We start from the raw sequence: 14062 nt of genomic DNA, 5'->3' as shown, positions 1-14062 counted from the left end.
CCAAAGCAATCTTGAGAAAGAAGAATGGAACTGGAGGAATCAACCTACCTGACTTCAGGCTCTACCACAAAGCCACAGTCATCAAGACAGTATGGAACAAAGACAGAAATATAGATAAATGGAACAAATAGAAAGCCCAGAGATAAATCCACACACATATGGACACCTTATCTTTGACAAAGGAGGCAAGAATATACAACGGAGTAAAGACAATCTCCTTAACAAGTGGTGCTGGGAAAACTGGTCAACCAATGGTAAAAGAATGAAACTAGATCACTTTCTAACACCATACACAAAAATAAACTCAAAATGGATTAAAGATCTAAACATAAGACCAGAAAATATAAAACTCCTAGAGGAGAACATAGGCAAAACACTCTCCTACATAAACCACAGCAGGATACTCTATGATCCACCTCCCAGAATACTGGAAATAAAAGCAGAAATAAACAAATGGGATCTAATTAAAATTAAAAGCTTCTGCACAACAAAGGAAACTACAAGCAAGGGGAAAAGACAGCCTTCTGAATGGGAGAAAATAATACCAAATGAAGCAACTGACAAACAACTAATCTCAAAAATATACAAGAAACTTATGCAGCTCAAGTCCAGGAAAATAAATGACCCAATCAAAAAATGGGCCAAATAACTAAATAGACATTTCTCCAAAGAAGACATACAGATGGCTAACAAACACATGAAAAGATGCTCAACATCACTCATTATCAGAGAAATGCAAATCAAAACCACAATTAGGTACCTTTTCACACCAGTCAGAATGGCAGCGATCCAAAAGTCTACAAGCAATAAATGCTGGAAAGGGTGTAGAGAAAAGGGAACCCTCTTACACTGTTGGTGGGAATGCAAACTAGTACAGCCACTATGGAGAACAGTGTGGAGATTCCTTAAAAAATTGCACATAGAACTGCCTTATGACCCAGCAATCCCACTGCTGGGCATACACACCGAGAAAACCAGAATTGAAAGAGACACGTGTACCCCAATGTTTATCGCAGCACTGTTTATAATAGCCAGGACATGGAAACAACCTAGATGTCCATCAGCAGATGAATGGATAAGAAAGCTGTGGTACATATACATAATGGAGTATTACTCAGCCATTAAAAAGAATACATTTGAATCAGTTCTAATGAGGTGGATGAAACTGGAGCCTATTATACAGAGTGAAGTAAGCCAGAAAGGAAAACACCAATACAGTATACTAACACATATATATGGAATTTAGAAAGATGGTAATGATAACCCTGTATGCGAGACAGCAAAAGAGACACAGATGTATAGAATGGACTTTTAGACTTTGTGGGAGAGGGAGAGGGTGGGATGATTTGGGAGAATGGCATTGAAACATGTATACTATCAGGTAAGAAACGAATTGCCAGTCTATGTTCGATACAGGATACAGGATGCTTGGGACTGGTGCATGGGGATGATCCAGAGAGATGATATTGGGTGAGAGGTGGGAGGGGGATTCAGGATTGGGAACTCATGTACACCCATGGCTGATTCATGTCAATGTATGGCAAAACCAATACAGTATCATAAAGTAAAATAAAGTAAAAATAAAAGTTAAAAAAAAATCGACAGAATGATCTCTCTTCATTTCCAAGGCAAACCATTCAATATCACAGTAATCCAAGTCTATGCCCCAACCAGTAACACTGAAGAAGCTGAAGTTGAACGGTTCTATCAAGACCCACAAGACCTTTTAGAACTAACACCCAAAAAAGATGTCCTTTTCATTATAGGGGACTGGAATGCAAAAGTAGGAAGTCAAGAAACACCTGGAGTAACAGGCAAATTTGGCCTTGGAATATGGAATGAAGCAGGGAAAAGATAATAGAGTTTTGCCAAGAAAATGCACTGGTCATACAAACACCCTCCTCCAACAAGACAAGAGAAGACTCTACACATGGTCAACACCAAAATCAGATTGATTATATTCTATGCAGCCAAAGACGGAGAAGCCCTATACAGTCAACAAAAACAAGACCAGGAGCTGACTGTGGCTCAGATCATGAGCTCCTTTATTACCAAATTCAGACTTAAATTGAAGAAAGTAGGGAAAACCACTACACCATTGAGGTATGACTTAAATCAAATCCCTTATGATTATACAGTGGAAGTGAGAAATAGATTTAAGGGCCTAGATCTGATAGATAGAGTGCCTGATGAACTATGGACAGAGGTTCATGACATCGTACAGGAGACAGGGATCAAGACCATCCCCACGGGAAAGAAATGCAAAAAAGCAAAATGGCTGTCTGAGGAGGCCTTACAAATAGCTGTGAAAAGAAAAGAGGCAAAAAACAAAGGAGAAAAGGAAAGATATAAGCATCTGAATGCAGAGTTCCAAAGAATAGCAAGAAGAGATAAGAAAGCCTTCCTCAGGGATCAATGCAAAGAAATAGAGGAAAACAACAGAATGGGAAAGACTAGAGATCTCTTCAAGAAAATTAGAGATACCAAGGGAACATTTCATGCAAAGATGGGCTCGATAAAGGACAGAAATGGTATGGACCTAACAGAAGCAGAATATATTAAGAAGAGGTGGCAAGAATACACAGAAGAACTGTACAAAAAAGATCTTCATGACACAGATAATCACGATGGTGTGATCACTCATTTAGAGCCATCCTGGAATGTGAAGTCAAAAGCATCACTACAAACAAAGCTAGTGGAGGTGATGGAATTCCAGCTGAGCTATTTCAGATCCTAAAAGATGATGCTGTGAAAGTGCTGCACTCAATATGCCAGCAAATTTGGAAAACTCAGCAGTGGCCACAGGACTGGAAAATGTCAGTTTTCATTCCAATCCCAAAGAAAGGCAATGCCAAAGAATGCTCAAACTACCACACAACTGCACTCATCTCACATGCTAGTAAAGTAATGCTCAAAATTCTCCAAGCCAGGCTTCAGCAATACATGAACCGTGAACTTCCAGATGTTCAAGCTTTATAGAAAAGGCAGAGGAACCAGAGATCAAATTGCCAACATCCGCTGGATCATGGAAAAAGCAAGAGAGTTCCAGAAAAACATCTATTTCTGCTTTATTGACTATGCCAAAGCCTTTGACTGTGTGGATCACAAGAAACCATGGAAGATTCTGAGAGAGAAGGGAATACCAGACCACCTGACCTGCCTCTTGAGAAATCTGTATGCAGGTCAGGAAGCAGCAGTTAGAACTGGACATGGAACAACAGACTGGTTCCAAATAGGAAAAGGAGTCCATCAAGGCTGCATATTGTCACCCTGCTTATTTAACTTATATGCAGAGTACATCATGAGAAATGCTGGCCTGGAAGAAACACAAGCTGGAATCAAGATTGCCGGGAGCAATCTCAACAACCTCAGATATGCAGATGACACCACCCTTATGCCAGAAAGTGAAGAGGAACTAAAAAGCCTCTTGATGGAAGTGAAAGTGGAGAGTGAAAAAGTTGGCTTAAAGCTCAACATTCAGAAAACGAAGATCATGGCCTCTGGTCCCATCACTTCATGGGAAATAGATGGGGAAACAGTGGAAACAGTGTCAGACTTTATTTTGGGGGGCTCCAAAATCACTGCAGATGGTGATTGAAGTCATGTAATTAAAAGACACTTACTCCTTGGAAGAAAAGTTATGACCAACCTAGACAGCATATTCAAAAGCAGACATTACTTTGCCAACAAAGGTGTGTCTAGTCAAGGCTATGGTTTTTCCAGTGGTCATGTATGGATGTGAGAGTTGGACTGTGAATAAGGCTGAGTGCCAAAGAATTGATGCTTTTGAACTGTGGTGTTGGAGAAGACTCTTGAGAGTCCCTTGGACTACAAGGAGATCCAACCAATCCATTCTGAAGATCAGCCCTGGGTGTTCTTTGGAAGGAATGATGCTAAAGCTGAAACTCCAGTACTTTGGCCACCTCATGTGAAGAGTTGACTCATTGGAAAAGACTCTGATGCTGGGAGGGATTGGGGGCAGGAGAATAAGGGGACGACAGAGGATGAGATGGCTGGATGGCATCACTGACTCAATGGACGCAAGTCTGAGTGAACTCTGGGAGATGGTGATGGACAGGGAGGCCTGGCATGCTGCAATTCATGGGGTCACAAAGAGTCGGACACGACTGAGCAACTGAACTGAACTGAACTAAATAAAAGACTAAAATACTTGGGAAGAAATTTAACTAAAGTATAGAACTTTCACATTGAAAATGCAAAACATTTTGGAAGTAATTTAAAAGACAAGTAAGTGGAAATATAGCCCATATTAATGAAGCAAATTACTTAATATTATTATGATAACAGATCTACAGATTCAAGACAGTTCCTATCAAAATCCCAACATATTAAATTGCCAGTACAGATTGCCAGTGCATATTAAATTGCACAAATTTAAAAGCCAGTATGATGCTGAACGGGCTTCCCTTGTGGCTCAGCTGGTAGATCCCTGGACTAGGAAGATCTGCTGGAGCTGGGAATGACTACCCACTCCAAAATTCTGGCCTGGAAAATTCCATGGACTTTATAGTCCATGGGGTCACAAAGAGTAGGACGCAACTGAGTGACTTTCACTTTCACTTCACTATGCTGTAAGTTTTTGATTACCGATTCACTCTCTTTACCTGTTATTGGTCTGTTCAGATTTTCTATTTCTTTCCAAGGCCAGGAGTCTTCTCTGGCAAATTCGACCTTTTTTTTAATAATAATTAATGCCAGTCCTTCTAAAATTATTCCAAAAAATTTAATAGATGGGAACACTTTTCAATTCATTCTGTGAGGCCTGTATTATCCTGTTACTTTTCAATTCATTCTGTGAGGCCTGTATTATCCTGTTACCAAAGCCAGTTATGGGCACTACAAGAAAACTATAGATCAACAATTTCAATGAATCGCAAAATTTTTCAACAATGTTAGCAAACCAAATTCAAAAATATATTAAAATAACTATACAATGTGATGAATTGAGATTTATCCCAGTCAAGCTCTGATAGTTCAAAATCCTCAAATTAATAAATGTAACATGTCACGCTAATAGAAAGAGAAAAACTGCATGATTGGCTCAATTGATATAGAAAAAAAGGCTAAAAAAATACATTCTTTCATGATAAAATTCCTCAACAGATTGGATATAGAAGAAACATACTTCAACATAATAAAGGTCAAATATATCAAACTCACTGCTATTATTATAGTAAATGGTAAAAACATTGAAGGCTTTTTCTCTAAGATTAGGAGCAAGATAAGGATGCCCACTTCCACTACTTTTATTCAGTATAATCCTAGAAGTCCAAGACAGACCAATTAAGCAAAACAAAGCAGTAAAATTCATCCAAATTGGAAAGGAAGAAGTACAATTGTCATTTTTGCAGATTATATGATTTTATTTAGAAAACCCAAATATATAACCAAAAATCTATTGGAGCTAATCAATTATTTCAGTAAAGTTGCAAGATATAAAATCAATAATCAGAAATCAACTGCATTTCTATATACTAATAATGAAACATCTAAGAAAGAAATTTTAAAACTATCCCATTCAGAATAGCATAAAAAACAAGCTACATAAACATAAATTTAACCAAGGAAGTGAATGATGTATATGATGAAAACTACAAGATTTTGTTGAAACTGGAGAAGACACAAGTGGAAAGAGATTTCTTGTTCATGGGTGTAATAATTAATATTGTTAAAATGCCCATGCCTCCCAAAGCCACCTATAGATCCAACACAATCCTTAATAAAATTCCAATGGCATTGTTCATAGAAACAAACCAAAAAAAAGTTTTCATTTATATGGAACCAAAAATTACCTCAAATAGCCAAAACAAATCTGAGGGGAAAAAACAAAGCCAGCAGCAGCACACTTCCTAATGTCAAACCGTCATACAAAGTTATAGTAATCAAAACTACATCTTACTGGTATGAAGATAGGCATATAGGCCAATGGAACAGAATTAAATCTCCACATATATAGGAGAAACTAGATAAATACCCAAGAAAATTTAAAGTGGACCTCAACCTTACATCACCGTCAAAAATTAACTAGAAATGGACCAAAGACTTAAACATGAGAGCTGATAGCATAAAACCCCTTTTAAAAATGTAAGGAAGAAGTACCTTGACATTGATCTTGGCAAAGATTTCTTAGATACGATAGAAAAGCAACAACAAAAAAAATCAACAAGTAGGACTTAATCTCAACATTAATCTCAAAAGCTTCTGCACAGTGCAAGAAACTATTAAAATGAAAAGGCAGCCTACAGAATAGGAGAAAACATTTGTGAGCAATATATCAGATTATGGGTTAATATCTAAAGTATGTAAAGAACTCCTACAACTCAGCAACAAAAAACAAATGATTCAGCTAAAAACTGGGCACAGGAACTAAAAAGACATTTTTCCAACGAAGACAACCAAATGGTCCAAGTACATTAAAAGGTGTTCAACATCACTAATCATCAGGCAAATACAAGTCAAAACCACAATGAGAAAAACCTCATGCCTGTCAGAACGGCTATCATCCAGAAGACAAGCAACAAGTGTTGATGAGAATGTGTAGGAAAGGGAATTCTTGTACACCAAGGGAACCCTTGAGGGAAAGGTAAATCGTTTCTGCTACTATGTAGAATAATACAGAAGTTCCTCAAAATTTAAAATAGAACTACCATAGACCCAGCAATTCCACCTCTGGGTATATACCTATAGGAAATGAAAACAGGATATCAAAGAGATGCATGCTGTCCCATGTTTACCACAGCAGCATTCATGAAAGAGAAGATATGGAAACAACTTTAGTGCCCATCCATGGGTAAACGGCTAAAACTGATGTGGCATTTATACATGTTGTTCAGTTGCTAAGTCAAGTCTGACCAAGAGTCAGACCCCATGGACTGCAGCATGCCACAGTTCCGTCCTTCACTATCTCCCGGAGTTTGTTCAGACTCGTGTCCATTGAGTCAGTGATGCTCTCCAGCTATCTCATCCTCTGTCGCCCCCTTCTCCTCCTGCCCTTAATCTTTCCCACCATCAGGGTCTTTTCCAATGAGTTGGCTCTTCGCATCAGGTGGCCAAAGTATTGGAGCTTCAGCATCAGTCCTTTTAATGAATAGTCAAGATTGATTTCCTTTAGATTTGACTGGTTTGCTCTCCTAGCAATTCCAAGGGACTCTCAAGAGTCTTCTCCAACACCACAGTTCAGAAGCATCAATTCTTTGGCGCTCAGCTTTCTTTATGGTCCAACTCTCATATCCATACATCACAACTGGGAAAACCATAGCTTTGACTATATAGATCTTTGTCAGCAAAATGATGTCTCTGCTTTTTGATACACTGTCTAGGTTTATCATAGCTTTTATTCTAAGGAACAAATGTCTTAATTTCATGCTGCAGTCACCATCCACAGTGATTTTGGAGCCCAAGAAAATAAAGTCTGTCACTGTTTCCATCATTTCCCCATCTATTTGCCATGAAGTGATGGGACCAGATGCCACAATCTTCATTTTTTGAGTGTTGAGAGTTTCTTTAATGTATTGGAAAATTTATTTTATTCTTTTCTTAATTAATTTATTTATTTGTTGAAGGATAATTGCTTCATAGAATTTTGCTGTTTTCTGTCAAACTTCAACATGAATCAGCCATAGGTATACATATATCTCCTCCCGTTTGAACTTCTCCCCATCTCCCTCCCCATCCCATCCTTCTAGGTTGATACAAAGCCCCTGTTTGAGTTTCCTGAGCAAATTCCCATTGGCTATCTATTTTACATATAGTAATGTAAGTTTCCATGTTACTCTTTCCATATGTCTCATCCTCTCTTCCCCTATCCCCATGTCCAAAGGTCTATTCTCTATGTCTGTTTCTCCATTGCTGCCCTGTAAATAAATTATTCAGTACCATTTTTCTAGATTCTGTATATATGTGTTAAAATACCATATTTATCTTCCTCTTTCTGACTTCATTCTGTATAATAGGCTCTAGGTTCATACTGAGTTTTAAGTCAGCTTTCTTACTCTCCTCTTTCACCTTCATCAAAAGGCGCTATAGGTCCTCTTTGCTTTCTGCCATAAGGGTGGTGTCATCTGCATATCTGAGATTATCAGTATTTCTCCCAGCAATCTTGATTCCAGCTTGCGCTTCATCCAGCCCAGCATTTTGCATGATATACTCTGCATAGAAGTTAAATAAGCAAGGTGACAATATACAGACTTGATGTAGTCCTTTCCCAATTTTGAACCAGTCCATTGTTCCATATTCAGTTCTAACTGTTGCTTCTCGTCCTCCTACAGGTTTCTCAGGAGGCAGGTAAGGTTGTCTAGTATTTCCATCTCTTTTAAGAATTTTCCAGTTTGTTATAATCCACACAGTCAAAGGCTTTAGCATAGTCATTGAAGCAGATGTTTTTCTGTTATTCCCTTGCTTTCTCTATGATCCAACAGGTGTTGGCAATTTGATCTCTGATTCCTCTGCCTTTTCTAAATCCAACTTGCACATCTGGCAGTTCTCGGTTCATGTACTGCTGAAGCCTAGCTTGAAAGATTATGAGCATTACTTTGCTAGCATGTGAAATGAGTGGAATTGTGGGGTAGTTTGAACATTCTTTGGCATTGCCCTTCTTTAGGATGGAATGACTGTGTTGACATATAAATAAATGTATTGACTTCTAGGCAGTGGCATGAGCTCACAGCAGGAAAGTAATTTCTCCCCCAGCCTTTTGTAAACAACTAATTAGACACACAGGAACTAAAGTACTTAGCACCCTAGGCCAAGGAACTCAGAGGGCTATCCAAATAGAAATCCAAAAATAAATAAATGAGACCTTGGTAAGGGCTGTGGATTCAAGGAGTCAGACAGCCTTCCCCCAATAAGTTAGGAGAGTTCTGACCTGGGCAAGTACAGGCAAGAGACTTTGTGCAAGCCCAGCCTGTCTGGAGACAGAGTCCAGCAAGCCACTGCCATGGACAGACAGATGGAGAGCTATACCAGAACTACCCCCTTCCCTGGATACTGCCTGGGGAGGGAGACAGCAACTGCAACCTCTCCTGAGAGGAGGCGGAAAGTGGCAACCACCAGCTACCCAGTTTAGGGATTAAGGCTGGAGAAATTGTTTTTCTCCAACAGCACCCTGGTTTCTAGGGGGAGGATGGAAAGAAAGCAGATAGAAACATTAGAACATTATATGAGCAGGTTACTGCTGTCTGCTTCAGAAGTCAGCATGGGATCTGCCCACTAGGCTTGGATTACCACACATAAGAATCTCCACCTGGCCTAAAGACATCCTCAAAGCCCCAGTGCTAACCCCACAACTCCCCCCCCAATTCTGCTGTCAGCTCCTGTGTGCACCCCCAGTGCAATGTGAGAGAGGCATCCAGGATACGGGGAGCTTGCTCAGAAAACAGACCGCAAACGGTGGGCAAAAGCGAAATCACAAACTTGACTTATAGCGCCACCTTCTGGAATACAAAATAAATGCTTTCTAGTAGCCCTGGTCCGTTGTGGCTCAGACAGTAAAGAACCTGCCTGCAATGCGGGAGTGGAGAAGGCAATGGCAACCCACTCCAGTACTCTTGCCGGGAAAATCCCGTGGACGAAGGAGCCTGGTGGGCTGCAGTCCATGGGGTTCGCTAAGAGTTGGACACGACTGAGTGACTTCACTTTTACTTTTCACTTTCACGCACTGAAGACGGAAATGGCAACCCACTCCAGTCTTCTTGCTTGGAGAATCCCAGGGACGAGGGAGCCTGGTGGGCTGCCATCTATGGGGTCGCAAAGAGTTGGACACGACTGAAGCGACTTAGCAGCAGCAGCAGCAATGCGGGATACCTGGGTTCAATCCTTTGGTTGAGACAATCCCTTGGAAAAGAAAATGGCAACCCACTCCAGTATTCTTGCCTGGCGAGTCCCCATGGACAGAGGAGCCTCAGGTCGCGAAGAGTCAGACACGACTGATCGACTAAGCACAGCACTACACAGTTTGTAAGAACCAAAGTAAACATAAATCCTTAACTAAGAAAGGTGTTTGCTACTTCAAATGTGAGTGCACAGTTGCATATATGCAAACACTATGAAAACTCAGGGAAATATGTTATCACAGACAGAAAATTCCCCAGCAACTGAACACAAACGCATGGAATATTACGATCTGACTGATAAAGCATTCAAAATAGCTATTATGAAGAAATTCAACAAGAAAACTCAAGAAGCCAATTTAATAAACCCAGAAATAAATAAAAACATAAGGATTTCCTTAGCAAAGATTTTGAAATTATTTTTAAAAATCTGGACTGAAGGACTCCATGAATGAATGAGATGAAGAATGCAGTGGAGAGCATCTGCCCCTAGGCAGACCAGGGAGAGGAATGGTCTCCTGGAGGACAGGCCTATAGAAAGAATACAGCCAGGAGAATGGGAGACTTAATAATAGTGAAGAAAGCCTAAGAGCACCATTGGTTTCCATCAGAAAGGCAAATATCCAAATAATTGGGATTCCAAAGGAGGGGAGGAAAAAAGGGGACAGAGTTTGTTTAAAGAAACAGCAGCTGAGGGACTTCCCTGGTGGTCCAGTGGTTAGGACTCGGCACTCCCATCGCCATGGGCCTGGGTTCGTTGCCTAATGGGGGAACTAAGATCTCACAAGCCAAGTGGTCCAACCGAAAAAAGAAAGAAATACAGCTGAGAACTTTACAAACCTGGGGAAAACATGGACATGCAGCTCTACAGAACTACTAAAACGTCTACCATTCCAGTGCAAAAAGACACCAGCCCTGTGGAAGAGTCTCTGGAGGAGGGTATGGCAACCCACTCCAGTGTTCTTACCTGGAGAATCCCACGGACAGAGGAACCTGGCGGACTACAACCCATGGAGTCGCAAGGAGACACAACTGAAGTGACTAACACGCGCATGCGCGTGGGCTTTTCCAGTTGCAGCCAGCAGGTGGTGCGCAGGCTAAACTGAAATGTCAGGTTAGTTTCAGGTAAACAACAAAGTGATTCAGCGATGAACGTAGAAAGTTACCTACTTTTCCAGATTTTTTAGATTTTTATAGGTTATTATAAGATCTTGAGTATAGTTCCCTGTGCTACACAGTGAATCCCTGTTTATCTATTTTAAATAAAGTGGCATCTATTAATCTCATATTCCTAATTTACCCTTTCCCCTTCCCCTTTGGTAACCATAAATTTGTTTTCTATGTCTGTGAGTCTATTTCTGTTGTAGATAAGTTCACTTGTATTAATTTTTAGATTCCGCATACACATGTGTGATATTTGTCTTTCTGTCTGACTTCACTTGATACGATAATTTCTAGCTTTATTCATGTTGCTGCAAATGGCAATATTTCATATTTTTATGGCTGAATAATATTCCAGTGTGTTGAGGTCCTTTAATGGACTGGAACCTGGTGGTCCGGAGTCGACAATAAGACAGTAAAAGAGAGAGAGAAAGAGGCTGATATTCCTTGGTTTACACAGAAAGCCAATAAAGCCTTTGACGCAAGGCTTGCACTGCTTCACGTATGCACCAGGCACCCTCTCGAGGGGGTGAAGGCACAGTGCACCTTCTCGGGAGTCTCAGAAGCCTGGGCAAGAAAGTGGCTCAGTGGGCTTCTGAACTCCAAAGAATTAGCCTGAGAGAGAGAGAGAGAGAGAGAGAGAGAGAGAGAGAGAAAGACATGAGGACCCAAGCTCTGATGGAGTAAATGTGTTTTATTCAACATAGTATGGGCATATATACTGTCTTACAAGGTAGCTATTTTCAGCAAACACAAAAATCAAAAGTCCACACTTACTAATTATCAAGAAAACACAAGGCAATCCATATCAAAGAGAGAAGGTTGTAAATAATCACTTTTACCGTATGGTTCAGAGAAAGGAAGAGGGTCGTAAATAGTTACTTATCACCATATGGAAAAACTAACGAAGGAAATGCATGCATTCCTCGGCCCCAGAGCAGTTTGCCACACCTCTTAATTCCTGAATATTCAGGAATTAATAAGGAACAGAGGATTCATGACAGATCCAAAACAGCACGCGGGAAGCCTCCTGTTAAATGCTTCCTGACACATTATATATATGTACCACTTCATCTTTGTTCATTCATCTGCTGGTGGACATTTCAGTGCTGCTATGAACATTGGGGTGTGACTGTATCTTTTCAAATCAGAGCTTTCTCTGGATGTATACAGACTTTTTGATGATGGTTGTTCTAGCCAGTGTGAGGTGGTACTTCGCTGTAGTTTTGATTTGCATTTCTCTAATAATTAGCGATGGTGAGCATCTTTTCCTGTGCCAGATGGCCATCTGTGTGTCTTCTTTAGAGAAATATCTATTTAGGTCTTCTGTCCACCTTTTGATTGGGCTGTTTATTTTATAGACGTTGAGTTATACGTGCTGTGTGTATATTTTGAAAATTAACCCCTGTTGGCCTCATTATTTGCAAATATTTTCTTCCAGGCCATATATTTCTTTTCATTTCCTTTGCTGTACAAAATCTTTTAAGTTTCATTAGATCTCATTTCTTCATTTTTGCTTTTATTTCTCTTGCCTTGGGAGACTGACCTAAGAAAACATGACTACAATTTATGTCAGAGAATGTTTTGCCTATGTTATCTTCTGAGTTTTATGATGTCACATCTTATAATTAAGTCTTTCAGCCATTTTGAGTTTATTTTTGTATGCGGTATGAGGGTGTGTTCTAACTTCACTGATTTACATGCACCTGTCCAACTTTTCCAACACCACTTGCTGAAGAGACTATCTTTTCTCCAGTGTATATTGTTGCCTCCTTTATAGAAGATTCATTGATTGTAGGTGTGTAGGTTTATCTGTATTCTCGTCCATTGATCTGTATGTCTGTTTCTGTGCCAGTACCATGCTATTTTGATTACTACAGCTTTACAGTCAAATCCAAAGTCTGGGAAACTTATGCCTTCAGCTTTATTTTTTTTCCTAATGATTGCTTTGGCAATTTGGGGTTTAAATGGACTATTTTACCTATTAGATATTTTATATAATTCACGAAGTAACCACAAAGCAAAAACCTAGAGTAGACCCACAAAAGGCAAAGGAAGGGGAAACAGAGCATACCACCATAGAAATTAAGCAATTTATGAATTAGGCTGAGAAAGACAGGAAAAGAAATAATGGAAATACAAAACATGAAAACAAATTGGCATTAGTAAATCCCTACGTATCAATAATTACTCTAAATTTAAGTGGGTTGATTTCACCATTAAAAGGCACCAAGTGGCTGAATGAATTTTTTAAATGACACCAAACTGTAAGAGAGATCCATTTCAGATTTAAGGACAAATATACAGTCAAAGTGAAGGTATAGAAAATTATATTCCATATAACTGGAAACCAAAACAAGTGGGAATATACTTACATCTGACAAAATACTTTAAGCCAAAATTGTAACAAGGGATGAAAGAGGCTGATTATAAAATGACAAAGTGACCAATCCATCCAAAAAATATAATAATGACAAATAACACACCCATCACCTAAATATGTTAAGCACTTAAATATATTAAATAAATACTAATAGATATGAAGGAAGACAATAGAATGGGAAAAGGTGAAAACTATGACAGATTTTCTTTTCTTGGGCTCCAAAATCAGCACAGACAGTGACTGCAGCCATGAATTTAAAAGACGCTTTCTCCTTGCAAGGAAAGCTATAGGAAACCTAGACAGCATATTAAAAAGAAGAGACATCACTTTGATGACAGAAGTCCATATTGTCAAAGCTATGGTTTTTCCAGTAGTCATGTATGGATGTGAGAGTTGGAACATAAAAAAGTCTGAGCACTGAGGAATTGATACTTTTGAATTGTGTTGCTGGAAAAGACTCTTGAGAGTCCCTTGGACAGCAAGGAGATCAAACTAGTCAATCCTAAAGGAATTCAACCCTGAATATTCATTGGAAGGACTGATGCTGAAGAGCCAATACTTTGACCACCTGATGCAAAAAGCCAACTCATTGGAAAAGACCCCAATAGCGGGAACGATTAAGAGCAAGAGGAGAAAGGGGCGACAGAGGATGAAATAGCTGGAGAGCAAC

General features: G+C 39.6%; 1 long non-coding RNA gene across 1 annotated transcript in view; it reads right to left on the bottom strand.

The window, feature by feature from the left end:
* Positions 1 to 10908, bottom strand: part of LOC138430409 (uncharacterized) — an 84108-nt gene extending 73200 nt beyond the window's left edge. Inside the window, exon 1 of the long non-coding RNA XR_011253154.1 lies at positions 10816 to 10908. This is a non-coding gene — a long non-coding RNA (uncharacterized lncRNA). The remainder of the gene's footprint in view (positions 1 to 10815) is intronic.
* Positions 10909 to 14062: the final 3154 nt, after the last annotated feature.

This window comes from Ovis canadensis, chromosome 25 (assembly GCF_042477335.2).
Source record: "Ovis canadensis isolate MfBH-ARS-UI-01 breed Bighorn chromosome 25, ARS-UI_OviCan_v2, whole genome shotgun sequence".
Taxonomy (NCBI): domain Eukaryota; kingdom Metazoa; phylum Chordata; class Mammalia; order Artiodactyla; family Bovidae; genus Ovis; species Ovis canadensis.
The sequence above is the reverse complement of the archived record's forward strand: the minus strand, read 5'-3'. Positions and strand labels throughout refer to the sequence as shown.